We start from the raw sequence: 20,412 nt of genomic DNA, 5'->3' as shown, positions 1-20,412 counted from the left end.
TCCTGAAGAATAGTTCGCTGAGATTTAAGGGTGGAATACGATTGTTTTTCCACTGCTACAGACATCTGTGGTTTAATTGTTGCTTTCATGGAAATGGGTGATTGAGCGGTAATTATGTAGTAGACTAGGCACTGGGAGATGTGAAGTAGATGATTATCTGACAGATGATGGTCCGGCAATGACAGGAGAGGCTTGTTATCAGCTCATGGTGATATCTATACACTGCAATGGACAGCGCTGTCCAAGGTGCTGAAGGTAGATAACCCGGCTGGGCTGAGATCGTTATCACTGCTCCTCACCTATTCCAGTATGAATGTGTTGTCAGATCTATGGACAGCATCCTGTCCATAACATTTTGCTTTTTACATGTGAACTCAGATCACTATGGATTTACAAGTCACCTCATTGCATAGCTAATGCTGTAGCCCCAGGTTATATGCATGCACATAGAGCCCAGCACAGAATGAAGCTTTACAACATCGTTCGTTACAAGATCGCTGATCAGAGCAGCTCCTGACTTTTTAAATCGCTGTCATCTGATGTGAAAACAATAATTGCATGTATCCACCAGGTGGCAGTGACCTGCAAACATATTACAGGGACCTATATCCAGCTTGGCAATCCAAACTTCCACACACTTCAAAGCTGTTGTCAGCTCAAGCAGCTTTTTTTTTTCTGTGGTTTTCTATCTAATTGCATTTCTCTCCGGATTACTAAGCAACACACCCCCAGATGGGTAATGTGAAGGTGATGGGGTTTTTTTGTAGCCAGCATTGCAAGATGTGAAGCTTTGCAGATTAGCATGTGATGTGAGAGTTAGGTGGAGCTGACAGCTAAGGGGGCGTCGCTGAATCTTCTACAATCTTTACAGTCTCAAGCAAAGAAAAAAAAAAAACCTGGAGCTATGCCCCATTCCCATTTTCTGTCTCTACATTCTTTATCCATTTCCATGTGCAGGAAGAAGATGCAGAATTCATAGGAAGGTACAGTACAGTTTTTTTTTTTTTTTATTGTGATCTTGCATTTGTGGACTTGCAACTCTGGCATGTAGTAGGTAAAAGCATCAGGTTAAATCTAAAAGATAGTAGATGTGTGTCAGTTAGCTGTTTGTCTTGCTGAGCATACACACCACAGCAGGGAAATCTATAATACAGCCAGCGATGTGTTCTGCTGCTGAATCCTAATATCTGCAGATGTAAGCATATTTCTAGGTGTCTTGGTGATTTGCTCTAGCCTTCATATGACAGCCAGACTTTGCTTGTTATCCTATTCCTAGCAATTGTTAATATATATATATATATATATATATATATATATATATATATATATATATATATATATATATATATATATATATATATATAAAAAGATATATATATATATATATATATATATGAAGATATATATATATATATATATATATATATATATATATATATATATATATATATATATATATATATATATATATATCTATATATGTATGTATGTATGTATAGTATTTAATAAATACATTGTGCTTCTTGGTTTCCATATAAGCTGTGAGCTCCAAACTGCTTACTATCTCTTATATAATGACTTACTGAAACCTTCTCACCTGTTCACTCTTAAGGACTCTTAGGTGAGCATTCTTGTACACCATGTGCATTGCCATTCATTTTCAAGAATCAAGATGGCCTGCCTAACACATCCTTGCTCTTTACAGGTTAAGTTGTTGAACTAAGTTCAGATAGAATAGTGGCTTTGTACTTCTCATCAGGCTCACTATACACATTAAACACCACCAGTTTCATATAATCAAATTTAGATTAAGAAAAAAAAAAAACTAGGTAATCTGAGGACCTACCTCAGATTAAACTTTAAACACCACCCATACAGTTTCATATAATCAAATTTAGATTAAGAAAAAAAAACTAGGTAATCCGAGGACCTACCTCAGATTAAACATTAAACACCACCCATACAGTTTCATATAATCAAATTTAGATTAAGAAAAAAAAAACTAGGTAATCTGAGGACCTACCTCAGATTAAACATTAAACACCACCCATACAGTTTCATATAATCAAATTTAGACTATGAAAAAAAAAAAAAAAAAGGTAATCTGAGGACCTACCTCAGATTAAACATTAAACACCACCCATACAGTTTCATATAATCAAATTTAGACTATGAAAAAAAAAACTAGGTAATCTGAGGACCTACCTGACCTATCCAGTCAATTTGTATCCAACCAAGGAGACCTTTGCACTACATATTTGTTGGTAGATCTAAAGAAGATTGTACCATCGGATTGCATATTTGGAATGGGGAGCCGAATGCTTCAGCTTGGTGGGCTATATAAGATAAGATTGTGGTGACAACCAAAAAGGGGTATGGCATTTTTTTTTTTTATAAACATAAGGTAGTAACATACTTTATACTGAATCTCACTGCATTGCTACTCATGATGAACCGCCTTGGCAGGTGGCTGTTTAGGATCAAAGACAGAAGTTAATTTGACAAAAGGGTCCATGTATGTGATTATTATTATACATTCATTTCAACATAATGACAGTGTAGCTCCAGACATGATAATGCTATTAAGTTGACATTACCCAGGTAGCTTTTTATTAGCTATTGATATTTATGGCTCAGCCAGTTTTATACATGTTTATATAAGCTAACATGCAAATCCACTTTTTAGCAATGCAGAGATAGTTTATATGAATGTTTTATTGTTTCTTTTCATTACCTTCAACTTGATCATTCCCTTCCAGTTCAAACTTCTCAATTTACAAGCTACCCACTTAAAGCATTTGTTCTTTTGCTCTTATCATCAACGCTGTAATTGAGGACAAGGCTGTTTTAATAATCCATCCATAGTTTATTAGTTCATTATGGATAAATGATAGGGAGAAGCTAGCACTGGGTGAAATGGGTTCTAATAGAATTAAACATTGTCTGCTCAGTAGAATCAAGCATAATTAACTTACATTGCCTCCATTTAATTTGCTATCTATATCTGTTTTAGTAGGAAATTTACTTAAAGCTTCCAGTTGTTTGCAGTCACCTTATACATTATGTTGGCTTTAACATGTGGATATGCTCCCAATGTCCCACTTTGTAAAGGAAAGATATCACTTACTCAAAAAAATGTAATTGGGAAGATGTAGCCTAGATAAAATCTTGGAATGTTAAGTGATGCTTTGTATATTACCATTACCAAATGTTTATGCAGACTGGCTATCTCCTACTCCATTAAAAAAAATTATATATATATATATATATATATATATATATATATATATATATATATATATATATATATATATATATTGTAAATTAAATGTGCACATTGTCTTGCTTTATGTATGCCACAGAGGGAAATGCATTAGTATTCGGTTATAGATAGGATATCATTTGTTATTGGTTTAAACTCTGTGTAGTTTTACTTACAGCAGGTTATGTAGCTTAAAAACTCGCATGTTTATATTGTTAAAGGGAGCTGCAATGAAACAAGGCATTAATGAAATAGCGCCCCTGGTGGAAAATGTGCTGTTAACATAAGTGCAACAGCCAAACTTTCAAACGTTTCATTGGTCTTGCTTAGTTTAATGTGAATGCCCTAAATTCCTAGGTTGATTTGCAAGGTATTTATAATTTTTTTACCATATTATCCAAATATCAGTCATGCATTTTATACTTATTTTTAGTTTATTTTAGTGTAAAAATGGATTAGGCAAACCCACATGTTTGTAAAAGGTAGCCTGTTGTTTCCTCTGACCCATTTCCCAAAAGTAAGTGATTTAAAGCCCAGATTATTCTCGTTACTTTGTAGTAACAATGTTGTGGTTGGGAATTTCTACTTCCATTGGGAATCACCTCTTAGTCACTATGGGCTTGAAGGCTTTGACATTGAAGTACCTATCACTATACCTACTCAACACTTACTGATACATTATAGATACAGCCTGTTTTGTAACTGTGCACTATATGGGAGTACAGAATGTATATATGAATTTTGCCCTCTGTCAAGATATTCTAGACTAAATGTATGAAATCCTCTTTGCTCAAACCCAGTCACAGTATAGTCTGCCCAATATACCATAGGTATGGCATAATATGCCCACTGTACCTCAAGCAAGGCAAAGTACACCCAGCATACTTCAATCATGGCATAATCTGCCTAGCATACCTCAAACATTATAAAATCACACCATCATACCTAAATGCCCAGAATACCTGAACAACAAGCAGATTTGCACAGTATACCTCAACTACAGCATAACCTGCCCGTTATAGTTTGACCACAGTATAATCTGTCCATCATACCTCTAACACAACATAATCTTTCCAATATACCTCAACCACAGTATCTGCTCAACACAAATCAACCACAGCATAATCTGACCAGTATACATCGTCCATGGCATACTCTGTTCAGCATACTTGAACTGCAGCATCATATGGCCATCATGAATCAGCCACAACATAATCTGTACATCAGACTTCAATCACAACATAATCTGTACATCAGACTTCAATCACAACATAATCTGTACATCAGACTTCAATCACAACATAATCTGTACATCAGACTTCAATCACAACATAATCTGACCATTAAAACACAGTCATGGCATTATGTGCCATATATCAGCCATAATATCATCTGCCCAGCAAACATCAACCATGGCATTATTTGACTACCACATCAGAAACATGACATTATCAGACCAATATTCCCAGAGTAATACTAGCTATTCGAAAATAGGGTAAATTTAAAACAGCACTCAAAATTAGAATAAAAATGAATAGCCAATGAAAAGATTTAAAATAAAAACAGCTTTTGCTGCAATATTTTCTTCAATCCAGATAATTCCTCTGTAGCACCTTTTTCTTCCATTAGGAGTCCTCAGTTTGATCACCAATATTATTGAATTAATTTCTTCAGAGCCTAGGTCATTCTGCACCCACCTCAGCCTGTGATTGGACAGTGACAGAAGAAACAGCAGCAGTGATGAGTTAATCTCTCTATCACTTTGCTTACTCTTCCTAGTAGCTTGCTCCCTGTCAGCAGATGAACCTACTGGTTCTTTGTACTGCTTCTTCCTCTTACACTTCAGGTCTTCTATATAAGGACTGCAAAAAGCGTATACCAGGTCAAGTGCAGATATTTACACTACTTGCTTCAAGAAAAATGAATGTAAATATGCATAAATGGTTACAGAGCTACATTCATTTTTCTTTTATTACTGTTCAGAGATCAGCTTTAAACCAGGAGATGTTTGCATAATGATATGATGACGGTGGCTAACATACAGTATATGTATTTTATTCTAGATAGAAAACCTAAAGTTTAAATATATGTGTGTACACTATTCCACTTCCACTGAGTGCATATAGCAAAGGATTAAAATGGCATACAATTCAGAAAATGAAAACCTTAAATTTCTTTGCAGAGATGAGAACGTTTGAAATGACAGAAATAACAGCTAACTATTGTAAAGAAGCCCCGCATTGTGTTAAAAACAAGATTAAAAATTGAATTGTCTGTATAACTGAATCTTTGCCTTTGTCCCAAGAAAATAATACTCTATATTTCTATATATCTACAGGGCTTTTTTCTCCTCAGAGAATAGGTAAAGGAACTCAATCACACCCCTCCTATGCCCCCCCTGCTAAACACCCCCTCATCCCAGGAAGAGCATGCCACATAAAATGGTGGGTGTGGCCAGATTTCACAGTGGGGGGTTCTTAAAGGGACATTAAATACGAGGAGTGTAATATGTGCAGAGTGCAGAGTTCAAGAGTGAGTTATATACAGACAGCAGAGTTCAGTAGTGCACTACATACAGAGTGCAGTGTTTAGGAGTGCACTATGTAGACAATGCAGAGTTCAGGAGTGTGCTATGTAAGGAGTGCAGGGTTCAGAAGTGCACCACATACCTACTGCAGTATTCAATATTTCACTACATACAGAGTGCAGGATACAGGAGTGGGCTGCTTACAGAATGCAGGGTTCAGAAGTGTTCTGCTTACAAAGCACAGGGTTTGGAAGTGCACTATACAGAGAGTGCAGGGTTCAGGAGTGCACTACATACAGAGTGCAGGGTTCAAGAGTGCACTACCTGCAGAGTACAGGGTTCCGGAGTACACTACCTACAAAGTGCAGGGTTCATGAGTGCACTACGTACAGGAGTGGGCTGCTTACTGAATGCAGGGTTCAGGAGTACGCTGCTTACAGAGAACAGGATTCAGAAGTGCACTACATACAGAGTTCAGGGATGCACTACATACAGAGTGCAGAATGCAGAGTTCAGAAGGGCACTACATACAGAGTAGAGTTCAGGAGTGCACTATGTACATAGTGCAGGGTTCATGAGTGCCCTGTGTACAGAGTGCAGGATTAAGAGTGCATATCTCACTGGCCACTTTACAACCAAAATGACTCCCTCTTACACTCAAATCACCCTTCTCTCCCAGTATGGTGCTCTACTCCAACCCCCAAATCTCCCTCATGACAGTACAAGAGTGCAGGCTGCAGGGTGGGTACAGGATTCTGGGGCTGCTGCAACTGTGTGCATGGAGGGTTCAGTGGAGCCAGCATGTTCTGTCTGGAAAAAGCCCTGTGTGTGTGAATATCTATATATATATCTATATATATATATATATATATATATATATATATATCTATATATATATATATATATATATATATATATATATATATATATATATACAGTATATATATATATATATATATATATATATACACACTATATTACCAAAAGTATCAGGACACCTGCCCATTTACACGCACATGTACTTTAATGGCATCCTAGTCTTAGTTTTTAGGGTTCAATAATGAGTTGGCCCACCCTTTGCAGCTATAACAGCTTTAACTCTTCTGGGAAGGCTGTCCACAAGGATTAGGAGTGTGTCTACGGGAATGTTTGACCATTCTTCCAGAAACGCATTTATGAGGTTAGGCACTGATGTGGACGAAAAGCAATATTTCTCCTGTGCTCGAGTGGTATGCAAGAAGGTGTGTGGTCTTGTGTGGTCTTTATTGACACCACCTAAGGTCTTGCCGCCCCCTCGGGACCAAGAGTATCCAAATACACTGAAAAACAACAACAAGAAGAGAAGGGCGCTTCCTCAGAGCCAAAACTACTGATGTGGACGAACTCGCAGTCTCCACTCTAATTCATCCCAAAGATGTTTTATCGGGTTAAGGTTAGGACTCTATGCAGGCCGGTCAAGTTCCTCCATCCCAAACATATGTAGGTTTAAACACAGTCATTACCTGAAACCGAAACAGCTGTGTAGGAGGTTCAAAACTGGATGAGGAGTGGTCAAACTCTGCTACATAGGTTATGTTGTAGTAGAAGACAGATTCATGTCACACCATGGCACCAAAATTAATGCAGCAAATGAAAAACACATCATGCTTACTTCCTTTTGACATCAGAAGAAGTCCAGCAGTGCCATCAGCACAGAACTGATGAAACCAGTGGAACCCAGGTACCTTGCCAGAAGTGGTCTTCATGAAAGAATTGTGGCCAAACTCTGACCCAACTATGCATGTAAACACAGAAACTAGGGTGCAGAAAAGGGGGATCAGGTGATCTGGATTGCTCAGTCAAAATTTAAAAAATGTGGCTGTAGTAAGAGGCAATTTGTTCACTGAAGGGCTGAAAAGTGGTGCAATAACGAATGCCTGCAGGCAACAGTGAAGCATAGAGGAGACTACCTGCAAGTTTGGGGCTACAATTTCTGCAAATGGAGTTGGCAATTTGGTGTCCTCAATGCTGAGAAATACAGACAGATACTTATCCATCATGCCATACCATCACAGAGACATGTGATTGACCCCCAAATTTATTCTACAGCATGACAGTGAGCCCAAACATAGAGCCAATGTCATTAAGAGTCATGTCCAGCGTGAGGAAGAAGAAGGAGTGCTGGAAATGATGGTTTGGCAACCACAGAGCCCTAATCTCAACATCATCGAGTTTGTCTGGGATTACATGAAGAGGCAGAAGGATTTAAGGCAGCCTACATCCACAGAGGATCTGTGATTAATTCTCCAAAATGTTTGGAACAACCTACCTGCATATTCCTAAAAAAAATTATATGCCAGTGTACCTAGAAGAAATTATGCTGTTTTGAGGGCAGATTGTGGTCACACCAAATTACCAAGTATTGATTTAATTTGGATTTCTATTCTGTTCATTTATCTTCCATTCTATTTAAAAAAATAAAAACTATTGACACTTCTATTTCTAAAATCATTCCTAATTTACAGCATTTCTTCACACCTGCCTAAAACACAGTAATATATATATATATATATATATATATATATATATATATATATATATATATATATATACAGTATCTCACAAAAGTGAATACACCCCTCACAGTTTTGTAAATATTTTATTATATCTTTTCATGTGACAACACTGGCTTGCTCTAATTCATCCCATAGGTGTTCTATTGAGTTGAGGTCAGCACTCTTTGCAGGCCAGTTAAGTTCCTCCCCTGCATACTCACTCATACTGAGCTTGTGCACTGGTGCACCGTCATGTTGGAACAGGAAGGGGCCATCCCCAGACTGTTCCCACAAATTTGGGAGCATGAAATTATCCACAAAATCTTGGTATGCTGACACCTTAAGAATTCCCTTCACTGGAACTAAGAGCCAAGTTCAACCCCTGAAAAACAACCGCACACCATAATCCCTCCTCCACCAAATGATTTAGATCAGTGGGACCAGTGTACAAAGCAAAGTCAAGACATGAATGAGTGAGTTTGGGGTGGAGGAACTTGACTGACCTGCAAAGAGTGCTGACTTCAACCCAATAGAACACTTTTGGGATGAATTAGAGCACAAACTGTGAGCCAGGCCTTCTCTCCAACATCAGTGCCTGACCTCATTAATGTGATTCTGGAAGAATGGTCAAACATTCCCATAGACACACTCCTAGACCTAGTGGACAGTCTTCCCAGAAGAGTTGAAGTTGTTATAGCCAACTTATTATTGCGTGTAAAGGCAGGTGTCCCAATACTTTTGGTGATATATGATATAGTTGATATAGTATATATAAAAAATCAGCATCAATTATTCCTTATATTTGTACTACAAATGGAGTTCAGCTTAAAAATACCTGGCACATTTGATATATTAATGTGACAAATTTGTTTTTCTCATTAAAGAAGAAGTTTGTGCTGCAACCTGTCTTCATTTTGCCTATATGGATTGGTCTGTTGGACTGTTGCCTGTTTTTATTTATCCAGGTGTGTTTTTTTATCTTCCTTTCTATTCTAAAAAAAATATATATATATAAAAAGTATATATGTGCAAATAGTATAAATAATTTCCTATACTTGTAGTATATGGATTGTGGTATTGTTGGACTGTTGCCTGTTTTTATTTATCCAGGTGTGTTTTTTTATCTTCCTTTCTATTATAAAAAAAAAATATATATATAAAGTATATACGTGCAAATAGTATAAATAATTTCCTATACTTGTAGTACATATGGAGGTGAGCTTAAAGTGTAACTCCACTTTTGTCAAGAAAAAAACTTTCCCCTCTGGGTGATTTCTGTACATTACAAGGATTTTAAAAAACTTTGTTGCAGATTCCCACCTTTTGTTATTCTGAAAAAAAACATTGTTTGTTCCTCTGTACCTCTGTGCTGAGTGGGTCAAATGGGAGTGGTTTTATAATTATCTATCAGCTGTGGCAGCTGCAGGGCTCTAATGAGGGAAGCTGCTGGGCCTGCATCCCATTAGACGTGTTCCTCTTGGGAGAATCTCACCAAAATGACATTTTTATTGCAGGTGAACCAGAAATCTGACTTGTATCTTAAGTAGACTTCCAGGAAAATTGGTGAGCCAATCACACAAGCAGGAAATAATGTTTCTGGGGTGTGGTCAGTACACATTCTGTGTACAGAACAGCTCAAGGTAGCCATATTGCATTGCATTTTCAGAAAATGACAAAAGCTGCAGATTGAAAAGGAAAGGTCATTTTTAATAACATTCAATTACAATATGACTTGTGTCGCAATTGTATACGCTATATTGTTTCTTCTATATTTGCTATTTGTTTTTCCCCATGAAAGTGGAGTTACCCTTTAAGAATACCTTCTAGGAAGAAACCTGTTAACATTCTGTACTGATCATATAGCTAAATATAAAGCTATAAAAAAAAAAAAAGCTATAACTTTGACTCAATTCTTATTTCCCCAACATTTCCAACACATTGTAGGCCAATGAACAATTAAATGGTGGTGTTGTTTGCATCCCGTTTGTCTCTCCCATTACAACAAAATGAATCATTCATTAAAAAGTCAGGCTTCTTCACATCCCGATGGTTTGTACTGTACAGACATTTTATTTCTCCAAAGCAGCAGGAGGCTGGTTTGTATAGATGTTTTGGATTAACCAGTAAAGAGATTATAAAGGCTTCCAGCGGAAGAGTCAGATGGAAATGATAGTCACAGTGGACGGACACACACACACACACACACACACACACACACACACACACACACACACACAAACTTGCCAATTTAGATTGCTAACGTTTGTTCAGCTGACACTGAGATAGAAGTACAATAAAGGACAAAAAGCTCATGTATTATCATAGCCTATATTATATCACTTACTTTTCTGAGCGAGTGCATGTAAAATTTGTTCCCTGCTGCAAGTAACTGACAGCACTTGTACTTGAAAGGGAAAGTCCAATTACATTTTACTTGCTTTGATCACTCTGCATAGGCATTCTTGGAATAATCATTTCCAATCTCCCAGTCTCCTAGAAAAATTAATTTGCAGTGTTACATAAATTAATTATTTGCATTGTAGTACTATACACACTTGCCTTGCATGGCAGAGCAAATCAAATGCCTAGCAAATATACTTCAATAATTTTGATCTATAATTGGAAAATTAAATTAAACATACAAATCTTTCCTAAGTGTGGCTGGAAACTGATAAATGAAATTAACGATTTTGGAACTTTGGCAGTTTACAAATGGCTTGTATTGTTACTTGGATTTTGGCATGGAAGTCATTGGGGATCGGAGGAGCTTTGAAAATGTTGTCAGCTGTTTTTCTCTCCTTATTGAGCAAAAATAAGCCACTTTTTTACTGCTGATCTTTTTTAACGTAATAGATTGCCCTTAATGCACAGAATGAGGAGTGTACAAAACAGGTGCAACAGGTAAAACCATTTATAAAAAAATATGGGTAGAATTGATGCATTTATTGGTCATTGGCACAACTATACCCATAGCAGCCCACGTAGCTGCTATAGGCCCTGGGGGTTAGATGGGGGCCCCATATAACAGGTTTTTGTTAAACATGGAAAATTTGTCTCCATTTCAAATTTAAACAGATCCAGTTCCATCTCATTAAGGGTTGAAGAAGCTGCTGTTGATGTTGCCACTGATTGCTGTGAAATTTCCAGTCTAGAAGAGCTAATATGTGGTGCACAGGAGAATTCTTCAGAATCATTGCTAGTCACAGATTTCTCAGTAGATGTCTTAGCAGTTTAGATTTTTTTGTTGCAATTTCTGTTGCAACCCCTGACTCTCTGAAACTGTAGCTTCTTTGAATCAAGCAGCTGGGTGGAAAGGGTAGGCATAGACATTTCTTGATGACAGCCTGTGACAGCCCCGTAGCTGTATTAACCAAAAGATTACTGCATTGAGGCTGGGGGGGGGGGGGGCATAGGGGAATTTTAACTGAAAGAAGAGGGATCAGCACAAGGGACACATCTTACTGACTGTAAGTTAAATCCCATGTGCCAATGTTTCAGTTATTACTTTGGCTGCATTTAGTTTTTTAATTCTTAGGTGTAGGTTTTAGGCCTCCTGCACACTGGACATTTTTACAGTTGCTATTTTTGGCTTCAGGCCTTTTTTATTCTGCAGCCAATACCCCCCCCCCCCCCAGCATGTTATGCTATGTGTCCATGCACACATAGGCTTATATCAGTGTTTTTTGGCCAGGTCATTTTTTTGCTGGAAAAAAACACCAGAACTAGTGGGTTTGAAGAGAGGTTTTTCAGCTGTAAAAATGCTCTAACTCTGAAAAATGCTGAAAAAATGTGGCTATTATGAATGTGTTTGAGGCATCAGCTTTTGTGGGAATTATAGGTTTGCTTAAAAAATGCTACTGCAAAACATATTCCAAAGCTACTGGTGTTTTTATTTTTATTATTATTATACAGGATTTACCGTATTTATCGGCGTATAACACGCACCGGCGTATAACACGCACCCCAAATTTAGGAGGTAAATTTTAGGAAAAAAGCTTAAATTTGAAATTTGAACTCAGAACTTATTTTTTTTAATCAAATGCAGTCTTACCAGTGCCCGTGAATGCAGCCTCATCAGCGCAGGGTTCATTCAGCCTCATCAGCGCAGTGTTCATCAATGCAGCCTCGCCAGCGCAGTGTTCATCAATGCAGCCTAGCCAGCGCAGTGTCCATCAGTGCAGCCTCGCCAGTGCAGTGTCCCCCAGTGCAGCCTCGCCAGCGCAGTGTCCCCCAGTGCAGCCTCGCCAGCGCAGTGTCCACCAGTGCAGCCTCGCCAGCGCAGTGTCCCCCAGTGCAGCCTCACCAGCGCAGTGTCCCCCAGTGCAGCCTCGCCAGTGCAGTGTCCCCCAGTGCAGCCTCGCCAGCGCAGTGTCCCCCAGTGCAGCCTCGCCAGCGCAGTGTCCATCAATGCAGGGCAAAGTAACAGCAGCCTCGCCAGCGCCATTGCAGAGTGCGGTGACATACCGGTATTTTAAAAAGGCAGCTGAGAGGCAGAGGGGGGCGGGCCGGACCGAGGAGAAGCGAGGAGGAGCGGCCGCTGTCATCAGTAGTCCCGGCGCCTATGATAGACGTCACACGTCCTGCGTCCCGGCATTGGATCACTGGGCTGTCTATCATAGGAGGCGGCACTTCCTATGACAGCAACCGCTCTTCCTTCCTTCTACTCGGCCCGGCCCGCCCCCCTTCACTGCCTCTCAGCACTGCCTGGACTGTTTTTTTTTTAATAGATCGGCGTATAACACGCACTGGTGTTTTGCCCTCCATTTTTAGGAGGAAAAAGTGCGTGTTATACGCCGATAAATACGGTATATAGTGCCAACAGTTTGCGCAGCGCTTTACAATATGAGGGTAGACGATACAGTTACAATACAATTCAATACAGGAGGATTTAGAGGCCGGGCCCTGCTCGATAGAGCTTACAATCTAGAAGTTTTTATAAAGTCTAATGTGCATGAGGCAGGCCATAAGAACATGTTAACAATGCTAACTGCTAATATAGTGGATGGATTGTGAGTTAATATAATAAAGGTAGTATAAATCTACCTGGTTTCAACTAATTTAATGGAATTTATTAAAAAAAAAAATGCTTTTTGAGGAGAGGGGTGCCAGACAAAACAGGTTAAACTGATAGGATTTGTTGGTTAGTTTAAAAACGCTACTTCAATCAAAATATTATTTTTGAGTCAAAAGTGTTAATCTGAGTGTTAAGAACATCCAGTTTAAAACATAATACTTATTCTTAAAAAAAAAAAAAAACTATTTTCACTAGGAACATTATCCTGGTTATTGTCAGGGTCATTTTTCCTCCTCCACCATCTGCAGTGGATCATTTGTATTCTACATTTAGCGATTCATTATGGAGTCTGGATATCATCCTGAAGTACTTGCTGTTGCTCAAAAGAGTCATTATAGAATACCGATGTTCCCATAGCAGCTTGCTGAGATTTATATAAAATAAAGTTGTATCTGTAATATATACCAGGCATGTATATCTATGTTAATGCCTACATCTACTACTACTTAATGGAGACATTAGGGACACATAAGAGGTGAATAATGACTTCTGTTAGGATAACACATAAAATAAAATTTCCAGAGGCTTCTAGAAAAACACTTATTAAATGTACCAATTCTGCTTCTATACTGCTTGTTTTCATACAAAGAAAAATAATATTTTGCTAGAAAAAAATGTTTGGATCTGCTTGATAGTCATGAAATACTGTAGACTGGTTTGTAATCTTGGTGGCAATCTGTTGGTGTAATATAACATTTCCAGGTTTTAGTTATGCAGCTATAAACCTATTACCTGTGCTATTATATCTTGCTCTGGACATACGCATGACTATAAAAAATAAAAGGTAAAACTTCTACGCTTGATTGGTAGGGTTGGAATTACCATCAGTCAGCTGCTTTACCAGTAGCTCAGGCTTGCGTTAAAAAAAGCACCCGAAAAGCTCAAGAAAAAAATGCTTCCCATTAAAATCAATAAATGCTTTCACAATGGGGCAGTGTGCTGGCAGTGCGGCGAAAAAAATCCTGCATGCAGCATCTTTGGAGAGCTAAAAGAAGTGCCCCAAAAACACCCCTTTCCATTGAAATGATTAAGAAGCTCTTCAAAAGCTCCTCTAAAACACCTCAAAAGCGCCCCACAGCGTATTTGGAGCAGTTTTTGAGTCACGTGCCCTTTAAAAATCGTACCACAAATGCCTCAAAGCAAATAGTGTATATTATGAGTGCTAACCTGTGTGTTGGGGAGGCAGCACTTAAACTCTAGGAACTAGAGAATGCAATAAATGGGAAAAAAATAAGCGCGCTCTCCAGAAATTTGTGCAAGTGACAAATAAGAAAATGCTATATAAGAAATAGCAAGGTGTAAATAACTTAAATCCACCAAAGAAAAAAATACTATCACGAAAGCTGTGTTTGGTGACAATTAGTGTAACAACACCCCATAAAGTGTAGATATCCCACACTAAGAAGAAACAAATGGCAAAAACTTTCCACAAAGTTTGCACAAATAGGGAAAGAAAGTCCTTTCGGACACAAGTCCATTGGTTTCTTCAAATTAAATTTCCCATGAAGAGTGAATGTGTCCAAAACACTCGTATCTTCACCCTAGGACAGGGTAGGGCATGCACTGTGGATGGCTCCTTATCATTTCCAGCTGAAGCCTATTCGGGGGAAATGCGTAGGACATAAGAGAGCCGCGCCGTCTCTATTTCTGCAGGCGGCCATGCCGGCTTGAAAACGTGTTTGTTTATTCTTCGTTATATGTAAGGGCAATTTTCAATAAATCCATGTTGTTTTAAAGATAATGCACTATTAGTCTGCTTCCTCACTGTTTGACCCCCCCCCCCATGAGCCATGAGGACCCATTTTCATTTGATTGGTGTCAGTGGTGGAGCAAAGGAGAGGACTGACCTTCCATACTGCCCTTCTGGATTACTATGGGAACTACATTGCAGGCAACATATATACACACGTTTCAAGTCTAATATATATGTCATTTCTGGTAAGGAGCCATTCACTATATTTTCTTCACAAGCACAAGGTGTATATGGAAAGGAGGGGACGATATACTGTGAGGATACAGGCCGTCGATTCATCTTGACTGCCAATTATTGGTATCTTTTTGGTAAGGAGCCATCCACAGCGCATGCCCTACCCTGCCCTTGGGTGAAGATACAAGTGTTTTGGACACATTCATTCTTCACAGGAAATTTAATTTGAAGAAACCAATGGACTTGTGTCCGAAAGGACTTTCTTTCCCTATTTGTGCAAACTTTGTGGAAAGTTTATGCCATTTGTTTCTTCTCAGTGTGGGATATCTACACTTTATGGGGTGTTGTTGCACTAATTGTCACCAAACACAGCTTTTGTGATAGTAGTTTTTTCTTTGGTGGATTTAAGTTATTTACACCTTGCTATTTATTATATAAAGGTAGGTGTGTACCGCTCTCAGGAAAAAATACAGACGTATTTTCGTCTGTGAAAACGCCCGGAAGAGGAGGGCGAAACGCGTCGACGCAATTCCGGTCTACGTCTTGGGGATACGTCACTTCCGGTGCGGTGGAACGCACGCCGAAACCACGGTGCGTTCTAGCGGCACCAGCTACCAGGAAGGACGAGATTTTTTACCATATACGCCTTAAATACAGCCACGAAATGTGAGTTTGTTTTTATTATCTGCACAAATAAACATTCTTTTATCGGATTTACACTATGTGAGCATCCTTTTCTCCAATACATGTATCGGGGTATTTACATCTGTGGAGATACATCTGGCTTGGAGGAGTTTTTCACAGTCGGTTCCTTACTAGGACATAAGCCCTGTCGATCTCTATAGCTATACAGCATAGGGGTCATCATTGTCCGGTAAGTGAACACCCAAAGGGGGAGGACCGGCACTTGCTCACAGCACCGCAAAATATTGCATGTTTGTGCACTTTCATCCTGGCACTCCAGCACTTTCGTGGGATACATTTTTGGGACTGTATATATCTTACCATCTACTGAGATCTTAAAGAACTATTTTATCTGGACTGGCACTTTATTTACTATTGCATATGTTTACATGGTTTCTACACTCCAGCCTTTTTTGCACATATTTGCACGGTGCACTTTATGAGTTTTTATTTTGAGTAGAACCTTATTTATTTTGTATATGATTCACTATTGTTTGCGCTGTGATTTATTTCTTTTGCATTTGTGAATTTTGGGTACCACAATTTATGAACAGCTGCATTCTAGAAATTTAATATTGACAAATAGCTTTTTCACTGATCTTTGCGCTGTATTTGCACTGCACTATTTCTTATATAGCATTTTCTTATTTGTCAATTGCACACATTTCTGAAGAGTGCGCTTATTTTATTCCCATTTAAAAGCCTCAAAGCGCCATAAAAGTACTGCAAAAGCAGTTTTGAAGCAAACTAGTGTGAAAGGGGCGTATGGGCTCATGCACACTGCAGCTCAAAGAAGCGGCTCCTACAGGCTTTTGAGCTTTTTTGAGCTCTCATTTTTTCTGCCTGGAAACTCCATGTTAGCCAATGTGTCCATACACACTATGACTTTTTCAGGGGTTTACAGGCAGAAAAAAAAAAATTACCAAACTTATGTTTTGGAGAGGAGATTTTGAACAGAAAAGACACTTAAGTGCCCAAACAGCACAAACAAGCATGAAAACGTGCAAAAAAGCTTGAAAATGCACAAAAAATAGGAAAAAAAATAGCTGAGGTAAGGGTTTGTGGAAAAAAATGCATATGCTCAAAAAAGCTCAAAGAAGCGTAATAAAAATGTGAAAAAGAGCACAAAAAAGCACAAGCTTCTTCAAGCTTTTAGGAAGAGAAACAAAAGCTCAAATGCCTGTAAAAGCAGCTTTTTTTGAGCTGCAGTGTGCATGAGCCCTTAGTAAACCTGTCTCCTGTCTACAACAACTACTAAGAGGAGGTTTCATAGCAACTCATTGCTGATCAGCAGCAGTGGGACAAATGCTGAGATTTTATTTTTACCTAAAAAATTAAAAAAATTATTACAGAGAATATTTGCCCATGAGACTTTGTATGAGGCATGATACATGGATAGTAAAATAACAAATAAATAATAAAAAATAAAATTACCATCCATGTATCATGCTTCATACAAAGTCCCATGGGCAAATATTCTCTGTTTTGACATATATCAGTATTGAGGCACGGCACCATAAGTACCAGATCACAATATTTCTAAGCAAAACTAAAAATCATTATGCCTTGCAGTCTATACGGGGGATGTAGCCTATCTGCCAAACACTTCACTTTTAATCTAGGCAAAGCTCTCTGGGACATGACACTGTTCATATCTGAATTGTAGCCAGTAAAGATTGGGGCTCAGGCATATTCGAGATCCCAATCCCAACCCACCTTGCCTGATTCCGCCAGGAAGTCGGCACTGCAAACCGCTGTGCCGCTGTAGACGGGGAAGTGTCTCATAGCCAGTGATTAGGGGTGTACAGTGTTGGCTTCCTGGCGGGATGGGACAGGTGGGTTGGGACTGGGATCCTGAACACGCCTGAGCCCATCTCCAGTAGCCAGTAACATCCAAACAGAAAAGAGAGACAAAAAGCCCAAATAAAGAGCACAATCCTCATAATTGATAAGCAGTTTTTATTATGGTATTGGAGGGGAGTGAAAGATACTGCAGTGAGCTGATGTATTTGAATTGTGAGGCTCTGTGTTAAAAAATAATTTTATTACATGCATTTAAATGAAAAAATACAGCAAAAAAACAAAATCATTTTTAAATAAAACTGTCTGTTAACTATGTGGCAGAGAGAGCAGTCCAAATTTGCTTGCCTGGGAATAATCACTCCAAGATAATTGCAGTATCTAACATGCTCTTCCTATTGCCAAGTTTAATGGGTTTATGAATTATGAATATTGTTCTTTTTAGAAACTCTCTTTTTTCCTATTTTGTTAGTTAATGTTAAATCTTGTAGTAATACTCTACAAACTAAGGTGTTTGCTTTTAATCTGTAATCATAAACATTAATGATTAGCATCGTTTATGGATTACCAATTATTGAGGTATGAAATGTATAGGCTTGGTAATCCTAAAGCGGCGTTTCACTCAAAAGTGGAACTTCCGCTTATCGGTCTTCTCCCCCCACTCTGGTGCCACATTTGGCACCTTTCAGGGGAGTGCGGGGAGCGGGTACCTGTTTTGGACAGGCACCCTGTCCCCACTTCTATCGGAGCTCACCGCGGTGAGGTACGTCAGCAGTCCGGCCTCCCTCCTCCTTGCTCCTCCTTCCTCTGTTTTCTGGCCAATAACCAAAGGCATGCATGCGCAAGGCTTCACTGCCGGGTTCCCTTACCGGCAATGGCTATAAAACACATCCAATAAAAAAAATGTGAAAATCAAATTTCTTCATCAATTTAGGCCAATGTGTATTCTGCTACATATATTTGGTTAAAAAAAATCCCAACAAGCGTATTTCGATTGGTTTGCGCAAAAGTTATTGCGTCTTCAAACTATAGGTTATCTTTTATGGCATTTTTCTTTTTTTTTTTTTTTAAACTAGTAATGGCAGATATCAGCAATTTTTTGCCGGACTGTGACATTTCGGCAGACAAATCAGACAGCTAACTGACAGTTTTTTGGGAACCAGTGACATTATTACTGTGATCAGTGCTAAAAATATGCACTATAACTGTACTAATGACACTGGCAGGGAAGGGGTTAACATCAGGAGTGATCAAAGGGTTAACTATTTGCTTAGCTGGTGCTTGCTAACTGTGTGGGGGTTGCTTTGACTAGGGGAAGACAGAGATCAGTGTTCCTGCTTAGCAGGAACACAAGATCTCTATTTTCCCCCCTGTCAGAACAGCTATCTGCCTTGTTTACATAGGCAGATCGCCGCTCTGCCTCTCTGGGGAATGATCGTGGGTGGCCAGCGGACATCGTGTCCACTGGACTTGCTGACTGTCATCCCCGTGTCCAATCAGCACGCGATCCCGCCTCCGTAAGTGCGCGCACGCCCCCCAGTGTCTATTGCATGAACTGATGTACGGGTACGTTGTTTTGCACGATAGAGCCGACTTGCCACAGTAAAAGTGCAAAAGTGTGGTAGGCGGTCTGCAAGAGGTTAATTACCCTAGATGTTACCTCCTTACCAGCCAGTGTCATTAGTACAGTCACAGTGTATAGTATTAGCACTGATCGCTGTATTAGTGTCACTGGTGATGTCAGTGGCAGTTAGTAAGCTCCCACTTAATATAAGTTAGTGTCAGATTGTCCTTCACACTATTGCAGTCCCAATATAAACTGCTGATCACTGCCATTAGTTCATCTTTCATTTATATAATAAAAGATGAAAAAAAAAGTGGTAATCAAATATCACCAAAAGAAATCTCTATTTGTGGGAAAAAAATTATATAAATTTTGTTTGGGTATAGTGTTGCATGACCGTTCGATTACCAGTTAAAGTTGCACAGTACTAAATAACAAATATTAAAAATCATCATCATGTAATTTGCTATCTAGCCAGCAGGTGGAGATTTATGCTACATTTTTTTAATTTACTCTGCCCTTAAAAAAATAAATAAATAAATAAAAGCTGTTTACAGCACTCAAAAGTGCAAAAATTGTGTCTTATTTGATGTCCAGTTTGAGGTTTCAGTTAGACAATTCAAGCTTCAAGGTAGGCAGCTTCTTCTGTGTGGTCTATTTACATAATCCATACTGTTCTTAGAAATCTTTGTCATGAATTGTGTTTATGTTAAATACATTGTATAAATATAGTGGAAACATGTGAAACTTCATTTTTAAAACATGCAATATAAACTTTAAGAAGGAAAAAAAGTTTCCAAACCCCAATATTCTTACTTTATAAAATAAATGGTTATGGATATTCAACTATATACATATTACCAACAAGCAGTAATTAAGCTTTAAAAAAAAAAAAGCCATTACTGATCTCTGTACCGGCAGACACTGTGGAGACATTTATCCTCAAAGTTCACAAGAGAGTCAATGTAGTTATTCAAGTTGGGACTTTTTGCTCTCTTTCCTCTTCCTGTTTTTCTTCCCTGCGTGTATATTACAGATAA

General features: G+C 38.6%; 1 protein-coding gene across 1 annotated transcript in view; it reads left to right on the top strand.

The window, feature by feature from the left end:
• The first annotated feature begins 558 nt into the window (after positions 1-558).
• NPY1R (neuropeptide Y receptor Y1) overlaps positions 559-20,412 on the top strand; it is a 133,641-nt gene continuing 113,787 nt past the window's right edge. Inside the window, exon 1 of the mRNA XM_082243202.1 lies at positions 559-983. The gene's annotated coding sequence lies outside the window, so the exon portion shown is untranslated. The remainder of the gene's footprint in view (positions 984-20,412) is intronic.

The sequence above is a fragment of the Pelophylax lessonae genome (assembly GCF_965119305.1).
Source record: "Pelophylax lessonae genome assembly, chromosome: 1".
Taxonomy (NCBI): domain Eukaryota; kingdom Metazoa; phylum Chordata; class Amphibia; order Anura; family Ranidae; genus Pelophylax; species Pelophylax lessonae.
Note: the sequence above shows the minus strand (reverse complement) of the source record. Positions and strands in the feature narration are given on the sequence as shown.